The sequence below is a fragment of the Benincasa hispida genome, chromosome 9, assembly GCF_027475165.1.
Source record: "Benincasa hispida cultivar pf3 chromosome 9, pf3_genome.v1.1, whole genome shotgun sequence".
Classification (NCBI taxonomy): Eukaryota; Viridiplantae; Streptophyta; class Magnoliopsida; order Cucurbitales; family Cucurbitaceae; genus Benincasa; species Benincasa hispida.
This window is the reverse complement of record NC_143486.1, coordinates 62853931-62874321: the sequence shown is the minus strand read 5'-3', so window position 1 is coordinate 62874321 and position 20391 is coordinate 62853931. Positions and strand designations below refer to the sequence as shown.

The 20391-nt window shown below is 32.8% G+C and overlaps 1 long non-coding RNA gene across 1 annotated transcript; it reads right to left on the bottom strand.

Moving 5' to 3' along the window:
• Positions 1–17212: 17212 nt before the first annotated feature.
• Positions 17213–18302, bottom strand: LOC150033991 (uncharacterized). The gene is made up of 2 exons (XR_016532430.1): positions 18025–18302; positions 17213–17424 (listed from the first exon to the last, which is right to left on the bottom strand). It is a non-coding gene; the product is annotated as an uncharacterized LOC150033991 (long non-coding RNA).
• Positions 18303–20391: the final 2089 nt, after the last annotated feature.

The following is a 20391-nucleotide window of genomic DNA, read 5'->3' as shown; positions in this document are numbered from 1 at the left end:
TGCACACGAACAACTATAACTCTTGTCTTTGAGTGGCAGAACAACTATAACATGTGTACAATATTTAGAGTAACCATATAGCTGACTGGTTAAAATAACTCTTGTCTTTGATTGGCAGATCAGATGCAGAGTTACCTTCTGAGGATTTGACCGCTACCTAGGGAAAAGAAAAACATTTGAAAACGGAGTGAGCTTGCTAGCCCAGTGAGTGACTTAAGAAAGAAAACTGATTCTCATGCATAAGTCTCAATAAAGAGATCATACTGAAATATAAATCTCTATAGTAACCTTGTACTAAAGTATAAACATTTTCCAAGCATAAAACATGTAAAGTTGTTTTCATCATAAAACATTAACTGTTCCTTAGTTGAGAATAATCCTGTCGTGGTTAAATCCCAATGTCAACTACTTAATTAAGAGAGAACCCTTTTGCTTAATCTCTAACTTTCACTACCTACGTGCACATGATTATAACTAAGTACCGTCTTACCTTAGGTACTTCTACTCAGATACCTTATCAAATGTCCCTTAGTATTGAGCTGCTCGGATACCTTCTCGAATGTCCCTCAGTATCGAGCTTCAAGTAAAACTAGTAATACTATGACTTCCTCGTTAAAGCATGTAAAGAAATATGCATAGAAAACATATCTTTAAAGGTACTAACACATGCTTTGTGTATTTAAACACACATAAATAGTTTTTCGATAAACTTTCATACAATGCATGCGTTTAAAACATAACTCATAGTTTTCTTGGAAATTACTTTGTAAAACTAGTTAGCATGAGAATAATCTTTCTTAAAACATGGTTTCCTTAAAACATTGTAAATATTTAGTCACTCACAACTTTTAGGATTACTCCTCAATAGTTGATATGCTTTTTACACAGGTGTCAATCCTGTGGACACAAACGCATATATTTAGCTACTAGCATTGGTCTCCCTTTTGAGACTAACCCTCCAATAAGTTTTGTATTTAGCCTTCCTCTAGAAGAATTTCACTCAACGCATACCTTGCTATAGGTTTAACACTTAGAAATTTCCTTAAGACTTTGGCTCTTGCAATACTTCCAACTGCTCCTTACAAACGCATCCCTCTTATGCAACCAACACTTTGCTCATAAGTGTTCCTTGAGCTGCACATGGTTTTCCACAAAGGCTACTTATGCGTCCAAGACTTCAATGCAAGCTCTCCTCTGCCCACACAATAGGTCTAACTCATAGAAATGCTCAGCTCTTGGTCTGTCCGAGCATTTTACTTCAAGCTGCCAGCTTACTCAACCCAAGCAGCTGACTGCTTCGCTTCGCAGCATCATAGTCGCTTAGACGATCGCAGAAGGCGGGCATTTTGTGGAGCGCGCTAAGCGATTGTGTACTTTAGGCTTCATCGCTTAGTAAAGATATACGATAGTGTAGTAATAACTAAATGATCGTTTGGATTTTTCTAAACGATCGTATAGTAAATTCTAAACGATCGTTTAACTCTGAAGCGTTGGTAAGCGATAGAATGAAATGTTTGTTATATCCTATGGATGATCACGGGGTGCTATATATACGATGGTTGGAGAAGCGGTGCTTTGCTGGAGCAGTGCAAGACCCGGTTCGCCTGTTTGAACCGGAGACTCCTTGTCTTTGTAATAGTTAGCTTTCATTTTGTGTTTTCAGGCAATTTTACCCGATTCATAAATTTTTATTGCTTATACATGTGATGTGTTAAGCTTATATGTCAAACTGTTTGTCATATAGTTAAAAACCCACCTTAGGTTGTGCAATTATTCATGCATCATGTATTATAAATGTTATAATCAAGCATGAAGAAATTACTTGAAAGCATGAGCATGCATCATGAAATATAAGAGTTACATTTTGCATGCAATGAGAATTATCATGCATCATCCTTTTATTATAAATGTTATAGTCTAAGGGTGAACGGAAGCATGTTTTGCTTGTTCCATTGTCGTTTTGTATAAATGTTATATAAAAGAAGTAGCAATTAATGGACAATGCATTGAGCATGACACTTAGGCTGTTTATAATCGTTATGAATGCCTTGCATGTGTTAGCTTCAGATTGTGGTGGTTGTTTCTGTTTATAAGTGTTATAAAGGAAATTAGACTTAAAATAAATAATTCAGAGTTGCATGCAAACTTAGGGTGAACTCAAGTTTTTAAAAGGGTTTTAAAATTGGATTGAGATAGACCTACGTTTCAAGTGGTTCTAAAGAGTTTAGTAACCTAAATTAATCTTTTAAATCGGTTTAATAGGATTAAATTGGTTGGAATAAAAGAATAAATTTGTTGTAAACCTATCTATAAGGGACCTTTTGTCTAAAGTGGGTTCTGGCTAGGCTGGGGTTCTTAAGTTGACGAAAACATAACACCCCTACTTGGGAACCTACCTAGAAAGATGAATTAGATAGATTTTCAACAAGCATGCGACAATTTGGTCAAAGATTTCATTAAAGAGTTTAATGGATGATGATCAAAAGTTGTTTAACTATCCAAGGTAAAAGTTACTTAGTTAAAATCCTTAGTCGTGTTTTTTTTAAGTAAGCTAAACGCTAGGTTATAAAATAGTCAGTGGGAGGAAGAGGCGTATCAGATATGTCTATGATTCCACTTACGTTTCTCCCTGTATGTTCACGCCGTGAGATTCATGCTTGGCCTCGAGATGCCCAGGATGCATCCCCCTTCAGATGGTGTTTGCATGAGTCAATATCAAGGTGGACGGAGAGAGTATTTATAGTAAGTGGGTGGAGGGTGTGTTTCAACACGTCCTATGGTCTCTGTCATTGGTTCACATCGTGAGATCATTCTGTACGCCCTCATGTCGCCTTCGGAGCGTCCTCCTTCGAATGGGTTTTGTGCAGTTGGTCAACATCAAGGTGAACTCCATAAATGGATAGGGTCGCTTTAGGGTTTGCCCCAATCGGATTTTTTCCCTTCGGATTGGCCTTTTGTTTTACCATGGGCATTTGCTTAAAACCTAACGTAGGTCAATGTGTTTTTATTTTCAGCAACTCGTTAGTATTTCCATTTAAAGCTTTTAAAAAAGATCGATTACTTACAGTGGAAAGAATCGTGTGAAACGAATTTCGTGGCAAACGACCTCCATCCCATTACTCCCCAAAAGAGGAGACAAGACAGTAAATATGATTTATTGGTCTTGGAGACATGTCTGGTAGAGAATGATGATTCTGCCTGGATCCTTGATTTAGGTGCTACCAATCATGTTAGTTCTTTTTACAACGGATTCATATTTGATCGTCTAGTGCATCGCTTAGCGCTACTCATAGCTACATGATCATCCACGCACGCAACTCCAAAGCCCAGTGCCCACGCTCGCACACACCTGATGTTGTCGCATGCATGCTAACCCCTCAAGACTTGGTTGCCGTATGCCTTGTCCACGCATAGCTTTTCTTCTCTCGACCACACTTTGGCTTCCTTAAATGCCCAACTAATCTCTCAAATGAGTAAGGCCAACGCCCTTTACTAAACTCCAATGCTTAGCATAAGGCCAATGCATGGGCAAACACTTAAATATTTTTTCTAGCTTTCAATGCATGGGTTACACTTAGCCAGTTTTTCTAGCTTCACCAAAGAGTCAAGCTTTCAAACTTAAACTTTTCTTTTATCTTTTCACCCTTTTCCCTACAATTTAACATTAATTCTCACATTAACTACTCACCATACTAGTCTCAGTAGTTAACATACACAAGTAGAGAAATTAAGGCTCAGGGTTTACACTATACAATAGTCTACCTTCTTCTACACGATTAAGCATTTGTCTATACGGTAGACACTTCTCATCTCCCACTTGCTCAATCATCTACACGATTGTTGTTCATTCAGTCTCTTCCTCTAACCAATTCCATACAGAGCCTACAACTCTTGGATTCTCACACCGAGAATACCAAGGTAACCATTGTGGTGGTGTCCTCACTCAACTCGATTGAGTTCGAGGTTTTGGAGGCCGTTTGTTGGGTTCATGATCTTTGAGATCGTTGGATTCATGTTCGTTGTTGATTGTGTTGTGTTACGGTCGTTGTGTTTGAGCGTTCGTGTATTGTTGTCTTGGAGACTGTTCGAGCGTTTGTGATCGAGGGAGTTTGAAGAATGAGTCTTCAAAGGTATGATACTCTATACTTTGATTATCTGTAAGCATGCTATAATTTCTAAGTGTTGCATAACCAGTTAGTTTCTGTTTGTATACTGCAATTGTGTATGTTCAATTTCGAATGAAATTTGGAACGATCATTCTGTTACTTATAGAAATCCTCATGTTTGATTTCCGTCATAGGGATCATAAGAACAAAAGATTGGCCTTGTCTTAGGCATCGTATATTGACAAGGCACTTGTCATATATTCAATGCACAATTCCAAGAAGGATTTGTTACCTTTCAAGTACGGAATTTTATTATCTAAGGAACAATGTCCTAAGACTCCTCAAGATGTTGAGGCAATGAGACGAATTCCCTATGTATCGACTGTTGATAGCTTTATGTATGCAATGTTATGTACCAGACCTGGCATTTTCTATGGAGTAGGGATTGTCAGTCGATATCAATCCAATCCAGGATTAGATCATTGGATAGCGGTCAAAACTATCCTCAAGTATCTTCAGAGAACGAAGGACTATATGTTTGTGAATGGAGATAAGGATTTGATCCTTACAGGAAACATCGTCTTTGACTTTCAGACTGAAAATCAACATCAGGGTCAATGCTTATTGATTTCGAAGTTGTTCCAAATATGTCTTCGCCCATCACACTTTATTGTGATAACAGTGGTGTTGTGGCAAATTCTAAGGAACCTAGGAGTCATTGAAGATGCAAACACATTGAGCAAAAATATCACTTGATTCGGGAGATTGGGCATCGAGGTGACTTGATTGTCTTAAAGATTGCTTCGGAGCACAATGTTGCTAATCCATTTACAAAGACTCTCACGGCTAAAGTGTTCGAGGGTCATTTAGAAAGTCTGGGTATATGGGATATGCGACATATCGTCTAGGGCAAGTGGGAGATGTTACTCGGGTATAGTGTAAGCTCTAGTTTATTGTATTTTGTACTTTATTTGTATTGCACATTAGGCCCTTTAAGCTTTAGGACAAGTGGGAGATGGTTAGGATTGGTGCTCTAAATCTCTATTGTATTCTCATAGTTTGTAAACATTGTGTATACAAATTGTTATTAATAAAATAATTGTTATTTTATGAGCCAATAAAAAAAATTAAGATCCTAGGTTATTTTATGTAATTTAAATAAGTATGTAGAGATATACAGGTGGATCTTGTTTAAATTATAACCTAAACGGTCTGTAATAGATAGATAAAGTTGGATACCTTAACATGGTGACAATATGGATATGACCCAGTTTGTAGATGTTATAAGTGTTGTAAAGTGCTACAAATGATCTGAACCCAATCATTTGTGTGGAGACATGTGAGCGGGGTTATCTTATACAAAGAGTTTGTATAAGACCGGACCAAAAAATGGGTAGTCTCATTATATCACACTGTTAATAATAGAGACTTACATTTCACTAGGATGACCATAGGTGACATGACCTGAATCTTGAGTGGGTTGTGAACTTCTACTCATGAAGGCAGTCCTTTTGATTTGTATGGATGAGAGTGGCAAGATTTCCAACTCAATACCCCTACCATTTTGGGGATTCGTCTGATTGGGAAGCTAGGAACACAGCTACATAAGATTGAATTCACACTTTCCATGATGTTAGGCTAAGTAGATACACTGCTCTCTTAAGGGCTGATTCTGGGGCTTGAACAATATGGTCACACCATCTCTTGGTCCGAGATGGACTTGGTCATATTTGGACTATGATTTATTGTTTATTAGAGGAATCATTGGTACTTAAGAAGTTAAATGTAACTAAAGGGGCAAAATGGTAATTTTGATATAGCTGTACTTATGAGTAATTTGTGAAGGGTCATCGCATTGTTGACTGGCTATATCCAATGGACACAAAAATATATCTGTAGTGCGAATAGTGTAGTTGTTGGTCTTTAGTCGAATGACCGGCAATTAATGAAAGTTTTGTAATTTGATTAAAGAGTTTAATTAATTATCCAAATACCATTGGAACTTCGATCAATAGGTCTATAAAGTCCCCTTTGTAGCTCAACAGGGATTTAATTGAGAATTAATTTTGGATTTATTTGAATTGTTAAAATTAAATGATGAAATTAATTGTATATGATATAATTAATTAAATTAATTATATATGTGATGTAATTAGTATAACGTATTAGATACATTATAATATAAAGTATTTTGAGACGAATTTGAATATGAATCAAATACTAATTATATGAATGAGATTCATATAATTAAATTTAATATAAATATGATTTATTTTAAATACCATAAATAGTTGAGAGGAATTAAATATTTGAATATGATTCAAACATTAATTATGTGGATGAGATTCATATAATTGAATTTAGTATACATATGATTTACATTAAATGTCATGCATTGTTAAGAGAAAATAACACTACAGGTTATATTGTATTTGATACAATATAAAACTATAGATTATGTGTTATATTTGATACATCGTATAATATATATAATGTAATTATCATATATATATATATATATATGAATTTTAATTAAATAAAATTAAATTTATTTTAAATTTAATTAAAGTGATGGAGTTACAACTCCCTCCCCCTATTTTTTCCCTCAAAACAGACGTGCAGTGTGGGAAGTTCAATGTGTGGAATGATTCTCCATCTTCTTCCTCTGGATTAAAGAGAAGAGCTTCCTGCGAACTCATTCTCTCATCCTCTGATCCATCTTCCAAAAATCTTGGAGAGCTCACCACTCTTGCCCAATTCTCATCCAAGAGAATATAGAGGGTTCTAAAGTGGTGGTGTCTTTGTTTGGAGATCGGATCGTGATCATGGATAGAAGGACGACGGAGAAGTTTGGCTTCAAGGGTAACTGTTACTTCTTGCCATGTTCTTCTACCTGTAAAAGCATGTTGTAATTTTAAAGTTTTAATGCATAATCTTGTCTTGATTCTGTAATTTTATCAATTATGTGAAACTAGAAATGGGAAGGATCTCCACTTCCGTTGCGCAACCTTTGATGGTTTCCCTTCAAGGTTGAGTTTTGGCAGTGGAGCTATTAGCTATGGCGAAGGAGCAGTAGCTCAAATCTTATTTGGAATGTATCATCTTATAAGCAATTCAATTAATTTTAGTGGAATGAGTTAACAACTTGATTGAAGTGATTATTAGCCTTTTTTCCTTTTCTTTCAGCTTATGGGAATATCATAAAATCAAGCTTGTTAGAACTACTACTTTGAAAGTATAAATTTTATTATTTTCTTTGAGTGCTAACTAGTATTCATAACTTATGAGCAGTATTGAGATTTCAATTTTTGTGTTCGTTGAGATTTTAATATATAAAAATAATTAAGATTTTATTTTGTATATGTATATGTAAAAAAGAAGAGATTATTGATTTGCATGTGCAGAAGAAATATATATATTATTGAAATAACAAAACGGTGATAGACATTTAATATCGAACAATTACTGATAAAAAGTAGGTGAAAAACCGACATTGAAGATAATGTTCAATGTTGGTTGAAAACCGACAATGAAGCTAGTATTCAATGTTGGTTGAAAACTGACATTGAATATAACTGACATTGAAATCTTAGTCATCTATAATGTCGGTTTTCATCCGACATTGAATACCATCTTCATTATTGGTTTTCAACGGACATTAAACACTATCTTCAATGTCGGTTTGTACCCCTATAATATCAGTTTCAAATCGACATTAAAACCAAATTTTGTAATGGTGAGGTTACAAAAAACTACATTGATATCTAAAACTCAACACAACTCAACTTTGCACCTTAAATATAAACAATTATCTCCAACTCTGTTCAACTCTATACTTCCAACACAGACAGTTATTATCAATACTAACAGTCATTATCAACACATATAATTATTATATGCAAACAATTATTACTATCTCAAACTCAACTCAACTTTTCTTTTACTTAGCATTGCTTTAGTGCCTTATTGGGGAAGAAACAACTGGCAAAGCCATGTGCTTAGATGCTCAAGTTAGGCACCTTTTTTCTTTTTGGATGTTGACCGCAATTTTATAATTTTTTAAAAAACAATATATATATATCATATTTCATTTTTAGTGCATGGCTTGAAATATCAACTGAAAAGAAAAAATTAAAAGGATATTGTCCTTTTACAAATTATTTAGGAAAATATTGTTGTTTTCAAACTATTTGTAAATATTGTTGTTTTTTTTTAAAATAAGTCGAGGGTTGAAAATTCGACTTAGATAGGTCGAATTTTAAACCATCGACTTTCCTTTCATTTGTACGTTGAACTTTGAATCCTCGACCTTGTCATTCCTAACATTATTATTGAGTCTATTTAATTATCATTCCGGAGACCTTCTTCTATCAAAAGATTGTATTTCTAAATTTTCATAAGGTCCCCCTGGAATTCTTTCCAAAGCTTGTTGAATAATTTTTACAGATTCTGTCATCTCAGCAAGTTTGACTAAATAATGAGCTAATGAATCTCCTTCTTTTTGCCACTGAACTTCCCAATCAAATTCGAGAGCGAGATTATGAGAGAGAGCGAGAGCCAGAATACCGTACAAATTTTCTTTTTTTTTTTAAATTAATACACACTCCACCTTCTTCTTTCTTTCTTTCTTCCTACCTTTTTTTTTAATTTTCCATTTTATAAAAACAATTTCTAAATATATTTTATTATTTTATTTAAACTCTAAAAAGAATAAATTAAAAAAATAATAACTCATAAAAATAAAAAAAATGTAAATTACATATCTCATTTATATAAAAATAATTACAAAAATCAATGTGTCCCACAAGGCAGACATCGTCGATTTCGAGCTGGTTGTCGTCGTCGACTTCGAACTTGAGGTTGCTCGAGTTCTTTTTGATATTGCTCAGTACCTCTGCAGGCGCTTCATAATATAAATATTCATTATGCTCTCCATAATCCCGACCATGTCCATGCACGTATGAAGATGAAGGACCAGCCTCTGAGTCATAATGTCCTGAACCAAATGCTGGCATCATCATCATCGGACTAACATAATCAGTTTTACTCTGCGTCTGTATCATAGGGGACAACTCTTCCACATTATGTGCAACCTCATCAAACTCATCCTCTTCCCGAACAGGTCCTCTACGTCTAGGAGCTGGTGGAGGAACAATAGGTATATCATACATATAATGAATTTCCTCCATATAGCTTTGGTTGTCACTACATATAGCAAGAACCTGGTTCGGATCATTCGCAACCTCACGGAGTCTACTGTTGTTCGATCTCTGTGAATTATAAAACAAATTAGACAATATTTAAAATAAATTTAAATTAAAAATAATTAGATAATATTCATTCATTTACCAGATGACCCACAACTACTCCCAAACGAGTGACGTAGCACCTTGTGATATTATTATACTAATGAATATATTCTGGAGTGACATCTATGTCAAACTGTTCAAGAGAAACCCCCACTGGAATAAACCTTGCACGATAGTGCCATCGCACTACCAAATGTGCAACTTTTTCGAACCAATCTCCAGTCCTTAGGTCAATATCATGCAGTACGGGGTTCAGTATTATAAGGCGATGGGACATCCTGCTGAAAACTGAATTGTCTCATCACCCTGTCAGGAAGATGCCACTCACCAATGTGAAAACATATGAGAGGACTCATCGTCCGCCATATGCTTTGACCATTCGTACAAAAATTAGGCAAAGTATGCATAATAATTTTGTACGACTCCCAAATAACCTGAAACACAAAATATTATATTAGAGAATATTAAAGACAAATACAATAAAAATGTGAATAAAATAATTAATTAGGTTTAGTGTAATGTACCTATTCAGGTTGAAGCAGATCAAACATGTATTTATACTGGTTGACTACATGTGTGGCTGTCCTAGTCACACAAAATTTGTCTCTCCACCTAAATTTTTAAATTGATAATTTAGAATTTAAATTAACTAGATCAGTGATATAAAAATTAAATTGAATTAAAACAACATACCGAGAACCGTAGGCTCGTCCAACTAACTGAGCATCATTAACATGATGTAGCTGTGGAGCCATTGTTGGAAATCGCTCCCAAGCCCATAGTTGCAAAAGTATGAGAGGCCCAGCTATCTCTTGAACATCAGGTCTTGTTGCTTTGCATAGTTATCTATACAATCATGCCAAGCATGCTCCACCCCACGAATACTGCCCCACATTATGGAGGTTAGCTAACAGTGGCAGAAACATCAAATGAATAAAATGACTTGATTTATCTAAAAACAGACTTCCACCCATCATTTGTAATATATATGCTCGTGCATATCTTTTGACGGTTTCCTCGTCTGCATCATCTGTGAGCTCACGAAATTGTTTTCCTAACCATATTAAACTTAACCTCGATCCTTTAATCTTGTCGGCAAGTGGGGTCGCACCCAGATATAGTTGAAAAACTTCTAACCAGTCATTGTACATCACTTCGGTGACCAGCTCACCGTCAACAGGTAACCCTAACAACACTTCTATGTCTTGTAGAGTGATAGTGCACTCTCCAACAGACATATGGAATGTATGTGTCTCGGACCTCCATCTCTCGACCAAAGCTGTGATCAAATGCCAGTCCAACTAAATAAATCCTAATATGGCAACACCATAGAATCCAGATGTGCGCAGTAGTGGTAGTATTAAAGGGTGGAGCGGGATAGTGCGCTGGAGAACTGCCTCTCGACGTCTACAAGATATTTCTCCAGTAGTACGATCTCACCATACAACATATGATCGATGAATGGACTGGTCGTACAAAACATCGGGATCAACAGGTCTTGGGTTTAAAGCCATGATCTAAAAAAATATATATATATTAAAATTGACTATAATAGAATAGTAGAGAAAAGTGTAAGAGTAAAGAATAATGTAAAAAAACTCACGCATTTGAAGAATGTTATCTTCTTTTCTCGAAAAACTCACGCTCCAATGCATCCCTTATTTCTTCTCTTCTTTTCTCAAAATAGTTTACGCATTTGAAGAATGTTATCTGAGCAAGAGCATTTATAGGCAACATTCGAGCTCTTTTGAGGACTTCATTTATGCACTCTGATAGATTTGTCGCCATCCACCCATATCTGAATCCTCCATCATATGCTTGAGTCCATTGCTCTAAACTAATGTTGTAAAAAAAACTCAGACAGCTCCAATTTATTCCTTTGATATCTTCAATTGCTTTGTTGAACTTTCGAATTTGAAATTGACATCCGACATGATAAACATAATTTTTCAATGAATTAAATTTATACTTTTTATTGAAGTTGTTGACGATATATTGTAAGCAGAAACGATGGTGACATTTCGGTCCCGTCCAACCATTTGCTGGGTTGTTCACTGCTGCAATTATACTAGCATGTCGATCTGAAATTAAACACACCTCTTCGTGTGTTCTAATTTCTCTCAGGTGTTTCATACTTAGTGATCTTGAATAAGCCATCATACCGAGCAGTACTGTTCATGTAACAAGTGGCAAGTATTCGGCATTCCATGCTCGCATTTTATTGCTGTTTGCTCACATTTTAACATGAACTATGAAGATTTTATTGAGGACTACTACAAATTGTCAACGTATGCTGAATGTTACTCTCCTCAATTTCAACCTATACCGCATGAAGATTACTAGATCATGTATCCTAATATGCCCGTCTTACATCCTGATCCATCGTTGTTGAGATGGCCTGGTAGACCGAAAAGTTCACATTATCACAACGAGATGGATTGAACAGAAGTAGTCACTCGACAACGATGTGGATTTTGTAACCAGTTAGGACATAATCAAAGGAAGTGTCCTTCATTACTAAGATGGGCTCCAGATAGTTAGGGATTGAATAATAAATAATTTTTTTATTATATATTCATTTTATTGTATATTCAATTTTTTTATTATAATTTATTGTATATTAATTTTTTTTATAATAATCTACTGGATATTCAATTTTTCTTTTTGTAATCAATAAAGTTTTGTATTATAATAATCTAATATATTCAATTTATAGTATAATAATCTAATATATTCAATTTATTCAATTTATTGTCTATTGATTATTCAATTATAGTATTATAATCTAATATATTCAATTTGTTATCTAATGATTATTCAATTATAGTATAATAATCTAATATATTCAATTTGTTGTCTAATGATTATTCAATTATAGTATAATAATCTAATATATTCAATTTATTGTCTAATGATTATTCAATTATAGTATAATAATCTAATATATTCAATTATAATCTAATGATTATTCAATTATAGTATTATTATTAGCTCTTTTTTCTCTTTTTTTATATATATTTCTATGGAAAGTTCAAATAAAGTGAAGACTCTCGCTCTCTCCTAAGATCTCGCTCTCTTTTAAGATCTCGCTTTCTTAGTCTCGCTCTCTCCTAAGATCTCGAGCTCTCTCAATCTCGCTCTCTCCTAAGATCTTGCTCTCTCACTCTCGCTCTCTCCTAATATCTCGCTCTCTCTGTTATTGTTTTTATTTTTCCATTAATGATTACTAGCTTTCATTTCTTCTGGAACAATCACAAACACTTTTTTGATTATGGATCTACTACCAGAAACTCAGTGCGTAATCTTAGCATTCAATGTGTATTCCTGAATAATCTCATTTTTCAATTATTCAACCATTTCATTTTACCAAGTTCAATGTTAGTCAGATTAGTCAATATAAACTAAATCTCGCTCTCTCCAACATTCTCGCTTTGAATCTCGCTCTCTCTTAAATCTCGTTCAACATCTCGCTCTCTCCTACTATCTCGCTTTGAATCTCGCTCTCTCCTTAATCTGCTTCAGCCCACTTATCTCCTTAATCGCTTTGAAGTTTCGACATGTGTGTAACCTTCGACAATCTAATATACAAAATTTTGTTCGTAGACAAAGCTAATTCAGAATTGTCTTTCATTCCAAGGCATAACTTGTATCCATGTGCTTCATATTCGCCTGGAGTTCACTCCCAGAAATATAGCCATCCCCACCCCCTCACGTCAATCCCACAAGCCTCCGTCTAATTCGAAATGATAACAAAATGCATAGTTTGTTAGAAGTAGCTCGAGTACACAGATACATATAGTATATCATCTCATTACTTTATTTCTTCTATGAGGGAAAAAGAAAAACAATAAACCTGTAATCTTGAGGGTGGATGTGTGTCGAAACTTCAACCTTCGACAACCTAAGCGAGATTCGCGAGATTTCCCTTGTAGAGGGTTGAAGTTTCGGTCTATGTATTGTTTCCAAGTTTTTCTTTGTTCGTCGAGTTCTCAACGTTCGACCTTCACATTAGTCGAGTTCTCAACGTTCGACCTCTAGCCTCGAACTCCCAAAACAACAATATTTCTCTAATAAGTTTTGAAAACAACAATATTAATATTAAAGGTCCAAATGAAAACTTAGTTCCATTTTAATTTCTCTCTCCATATATATAATACAAATATTTTTGGTTCTTTATAAAATTATTTTATGAAATTTGATTGAAATATTTCTTTTTTTTTTATATATATTTAGATAAACAATTCTATGATGATTAATAACAATTTTGTAATTAGTATTACTTAATGTAGATATCATATACCAGTGCACTTGGTCCTAAGTTATGAAAATTGCAATTAATAAATCCTTAATCTTTCAATTTTTTCTCTAATATCTTAAAATGTATAAAAAATCTATAAACTTCATTTTTATATCTAATAGATATGAAAATATTAAATAAATTTTAAAATTAACTATTTAATAAGAAAAAAAAATTGTTTATTTGAAACTTAAATATTAAATTTTTTAGTTAATTGATACATTAATTTTTAAAATATGTTCAATGATATTTATTAAGGACAAAGTTAAATTTAATGCCTAATATAATATTTAACTTTTAATATTTTAGAATATGTAACAGACGTGCTAGAAGTGCAAAATTAATCTTTTAATCTGTTAAAAAAAAAAGAAAATTCAAGTAATTATTATACGTTTTTTAAAGTTATAAGTATATATATAAACACAAAATTAAAAACTTATGGACTAAACTTCTAATCTTATATATATACATTTGTACCCTTTTACATGAAGTTTTGGATCAACTATTGTGAGAGATTGGATCAAAAGATATTCAAAATGATAATTTTGAAAGAGTGACATTTTTAATTTAAAAATTTAAAAGAAATAATGCAAAAAGGTGCATATAAATAATTCTTTAAATTTTCAAAATTAAAATATTAAGGTCCTGTTTGATAATTATTTTGTTTTTTGTTTTTGTTTTTCAAAATTAAGCCTATTGACATTATTTTCCCACCAAATTTCTTCTTTTGTTATCTACTTTTCACTCATGGTTTAAAAAACCAAGCCAAATTTTGAGAAGTATAAAAAATAGCTTTCAAAAAGTTTTTGTTATATATATATATTTTTTTTTAAATTTGACTAAGAATTCAACTGTTATAATTAATAAATATGCAAATTATTATAAGAAATGTGGATGAAATAAGCTTAGTTTTAAAAAATAAAAATAAAAACCAAAATAATTATCAAACGTGACCTAAATAAATTATTTCTTAAAAGTTAAATGATACTTAATGCACATAAGGAGAAAAAAAAAAGATAACTTACCAGAATCAACTAATTATAAAGATAACATGCAACACAATCAACTTTAACATAGTTAACTTGTTCAAACATACCCTTGACTCTTCGACTAAGAAATTATTTTTTTGAATTCTCTCAACTGCAAATATTGTTATTACTGAATTAAAAACAATATGTTACAGGAAAATAATCCATTTAAATCTCACTAACCAATAAATTTTGTTGCTCACATACGATCATTCAAAAGACCACAATGTTATCATCTATAATCTCTTATGGAAAAATCAAAGACGTTACACAAAACAAATAATCATTTCATCAAAATCCAATTATCCATGTCCCTTTCCTTCTCTCACAATCTTGCCATATTAACAGTGATAAAAGAATAGCTGCGAAGGAAGACTTTTAGCCCATGCAAAAGATAGTGAGATCTTTCCCCTAAGATTTTTGACAAGCAAGATGTTACATTTTTCCTTAATAAATAGACAATTCTATTATTTTCATCCTTATGACTTTTTTTTAACTATAATGAGATGAGAGATTAAAATGTTATGCATCATTCATTTAATCGAGACACATTATCTTGCTCCAGATCAGACTATTCCGTATTTGTTATCTTTCGTGTGGAAATTATGAACGAAAAATTAATCAATTTCCTTTGGAATCAAAGTGTAATACTACAACTTCACACGTCATGTCTTTTGATTAGTCAGTAGGCTCTGCGAATTGGCTGGCCCACCGCTTGACTCGTGGTACTTTATTGTATGGTGATTGGGTGGACTCGATTCTTATCTTAGCTCAGAAGATGTAGAGGAAAATTCTGGTCTATCCGAGATTGGTTCTCCTCTGTTGTCGAAGAAGGGGTTATGAAGCACATATATTTCTTGTGAAGTAAAAAATCAGTATCAGATACGTATTAGATATTGATACTTTCATATACTTTTTAGATACGTATCTGACACGTAATTTGACGTATTTATTTCTATATATATTTTTTTTAAGAAAAAAAGACAAGTAACGCATCTCATCTTTCTCAATCTAAAATTAGGCAACATATTTAAAAAGTTCACTACTCGAGTCCGAATCTAAAAGAAAATAAATAAATAATGGACCAAACCCTAGACTAGAATCATCTAATCTCCATTTTCATATTTGAGTTCCAATAAAGTCCACAAAAATATAAACCATTTGAATATTTTCAACAATAAGTTCTTCGTTTATCTTCATATTTCTCTCTCTAATATTCTTCTTCTTCTTCTTTGCAATATGAGTCATTTCTATTGCATTTTATTAACTATTGTACTTCAACATCTTAGATGTTGCTTTTTTTGTATTGTATTTCAGTGTTTGTATTTTATTTTGTGCTATTGTTATTAGCTTGTATGCTAAATTTATCTATATCCTAGATTTTTTTAAAGAAAAAAATGTATCTTCAACGTATTAGTATTCTCGTTTTTTTAGAAATATATATATTAAAAAAAATGACGCATCCTTAGACGTATCCGTATCGTGTAATCGTATTTGTGTCTATGCTTCATAGAGGAGAAGTTTGTAGTTTTGGTTGATTTTTGAATGATAAGCTCTTTTTTTTTAAAAAAAAAAAAAAAACTGACAGTGTTATCAATATAGAGAGGGAGAGAGATGTTTGTTAATCTAAAAAAAAGTAATGATTTTACATCGTGTACTTTAGTATAGACTTTTTAATGGTTTTTTTTTTTTTTTTTTTTTTTTTTTTTTTTTTTTTTTTTTTTTTTTGGGAAAGACCTTTTAAAAGTGTTTTTTTTTTTTTTTTTTTTTTTTTGTTAATAACAATAATAATAAATAAAAACTTGTGATTAATTTAAAGTCAGAAACTTTTTACAAACTCTTTCTCAACTGTTTCTGGGATGTCTAAGGAAATAAATATATGTATTGGAATCGAAGGCTTTAAAATACCAATATTGAAGAAAAGGTTAGGATTTCAATTTATAAAAATGTCAATCAAAATATTGACATATTAGTAATAGAGTGTAAAATAGTTATTTACACCACTACATTTTTTGGACAATCATGATTAATTTTAACCTTTTAACTGTCATATTAATGATAATTTGTTTCTTATTTTTTACATTTCTTCGATTTTAAAGGATATGAATGTTGGTCAATACCTTCTATATATAGACGTAGAATCCATGGACAGAAAAGAAAATAATGAATTGTGGAACGTGTCAATGGAAAATTAATGCCTGCTTTAATTTTGAATGGAAAGGTAATCTACTATATTGTGCTTTATTTTACAACTTTGATTTAGGAAGAATTCTAATTAATTAGTTAATTAATTAATTTTAAAAAATAAATTAGAGTAATTACTATACGCCTAAAAGAAAATAATCCAATGGATTTCATAAAGTATAATCAGTTGGTCTCTACTGATGTTTATTGTATTGAGTAAAGTTGTGTGATTTGCAGGGTAATATATGAGATTATCATCCAAAAAATGATTAACAATAATGGAAAATATACCTTTTGAAAATTTTTATTAGCTAGAAGTCAGTTAAATCTAAATTACATAAATATACATTAACACACACTCCCTCAAACTAAAGATGGTAGAATAGAGACCAACTTGAGTTGGCGAAGTAACCGAGTGAGTGAGCATATGATAAAGCTTCGGTGAAGACATCTATTGGCTACTCGATTGTGGACATGGGTGGTAGAAGAAGAGTGGTGCTCTGAAGATAAAGTGATAGTCATTCTCAACATGCGTCGTACGTTCGTGAAAAAAATATAGTTGTGAGTAATTTGAACTATGGTTGTCAAAATAAAAGACAATGGATAAGACTACGAACAAGCTTTCAATACAGGGTGGGATCATCGAGAGGACAACATCTAAAGAAGTGAGGCGAATATTCAAATCCACTAGTGTTGATGTTGTGGCAGAATCAGTAATAGGAGATTGAAGCATGTTAAAAAATGCATTGGTGCATTAGTTTCAATAGGAAAGTGTTGGGTTGTATGTCCTAAAACTCGCAGTTTGTAATATTAAACATATTCTATTATCAATAAAGATGTTATTGATGTCTATTCAATAATATTGTTGTTGAATATGTAAATTTTATTTGTAAAGACTAAATCCAATAAACTAAAGATCCATGTGAAGGATCCCACTCAAGGACCCTTGAGTGGAAGAAAAGGATCATCCCAAACCCTATTTCTACAACATTCAATTTTTACAAGAAACATTCACAATTATGCATTTAATTTCGACAATTACAACATGCTTAAACAAATTATAGAATAATAAACTAAATTTGGGTTTCAGAAACCCTTACCTTTGAAGACGTTCTTAAAAAAGAAAATCCTAATTTCCAATCAGACACAATTTCGATATTCTCTGGTGAGAATCCAGGAGGTGTGGTGCTCTGGTAATTTTAGTGGGGGAAGGAGAAAATTGACAGGAAGAGATGAAGGAGGATTAGAATTTTGTTTTGACAAAACTGTTCTGTGTATGTTCTCACTTTTTTCTCTCTTTTTGCAAGAAGAAGAAGAAGAAAATTAATTCTCCACTCCCTTTGTCAACCACCAACATAATATGTGGGTGGAGAGAAAATTGGGGAGGGAAGTTGCTTCCCTCCCAATAATTCAAAAAACAAAAATAATTAAATTAAAAAATAATTTAAATTTAAATCAATTAATATAATATATATGTATAATAACTAATTTATTATACATATATACATAACCATATGTTATATCACATATAATATATAGTCTATAGTTTTTTATATTGTATCAAATACAATATTGCCTATAGTTTCAAATTTTTCTCAACAATGGCTTTTAATACAAATAACATTTACATGAAATTTAATTATATGAATGCAATCCATATATTTAATATTTGAATCATATTCAAATATTTATTTCGTCTCATAAATAATTAATATTATAATGTATAAAAAACATGATAGTAATTATATCACATATAATTAAAATTTAATTAATTATATCATATATAATTAATTTCCTAAATTAACTTGAACAATTCAAATTAATCCAAAAATTAATTCTCATTTCATCCCATTGAGCTATCGAGGGGACCTCATGGACCTATAACTTGAAACTTCAACGGTACGTGAATAATTTATTAAACTCTTTAATTAAATTATTCACAATTCGTTAAGTGTCATACACTCCACTAAAGACCGACAGCTGCAGTCTTTATACTACAAATATATTTCTGTGTCCATTGGATATAACCAATCAACAGTACGATAACCTTTCACAAATTGCTTGTAGGTACAGTTGGGCCAAAATTATCGTTTTGCTCCTATAGTTACATCTAACTCCTTAAATACCACTAATCCTTCTAATGAACAATAAATCATAGTCTAACTATGATCAAACCCCTTTCGGGCTAGGAGAGGGTGTGACACTACATTGTTCAAGCCCCAGAATCAGCCTTTCAGGAAGCAATTTATCTACTTACCCCAACATTAGGGAAGAAGTGAATTTCTTCTTGTGTAGCTGTGTTCCCAGCTCTCCAATCAAATGAATCCTCAATGTAGGCTTGTTGAGTCGATGATATGGCCACTCTCACATATACAAATCAAAGACAAGAGTTCACAACTCACTCAAGATTCAGGTCATGTTACCTATGGTCATCCTGGTGAAATGTAAGTCTCTATTATGAAAGGCGTTATATAATGAGACTAAACATTTCATGGTCCAGTCTTATACAAACTCCTTTGTATAGAATATTCATGCTCACGTGAGTCCATATGAATGATCAGGATCAAATCATTTGTACACTTTACAACATTTGTAATATCTACAAAGTAGGCCATACTTATAGTGTCACCATGATAAGGTATCCAACCTTATTCATCTACTACAGGCCATTTAAGTTATCACTTAAACATGACCCACCCGTATGTTTTTACATAAATGTTTAAGCTACATGATAATTTTGGATGTTAGTTTATTTGTTTGTAGTTAATGCAACTAATTTTGAAATACAATATCACATATTTTATTACATAAATAAAATGTTTGTACATTACATTACAAACTATAGGACCTTACGAGACTTAGCGCATCAACCCCAACAATCTCCCATTCGACTTAAAGCTAGTCGGGTGTACAATGTACTAGTCATAGTAAAATACAAAGTACACAAAGCAATAAACTAGGGCACAAATCGTCTAGTACAAATCTCCCACATGCCCTAATCTAAACGTAGCCTATCCCATAGACCCATACTCTTCATGTGACCCTCAAACACCTTAACCGTAAGGGCCTTTGTAAATGGATCCGCAACATTGTGCTCTGAAGCTATCTACATGATGATCACATCCCTTCGATGAACAATCTCTTGAATGAGATGATACTTCCGCTCGATGTGTTTGTCGCGCTTGTGAGTCCTAGACCTTCGAGAATTAGTCTCAACACTACTATCATCACAATAAAGTGTTATGGGCTTTGACATGTCTGGAACGACTTCTAGATCAATCAAGAATTTTCTAAGCCAAACAGGTTGCTTAGTAGCTTCTCAAGCCGCTACATACTTGGCCTCCAAAGTAGAGTCAGCAATGCACCCTTGCTTGGTGCTCCTCCAGAATACTGCTCCTCCACTAAAAGTGAGCACTGATCCTGATGCGGATGTCCTAGAATCCTTATCAATCTAAAAATCAGAGTTC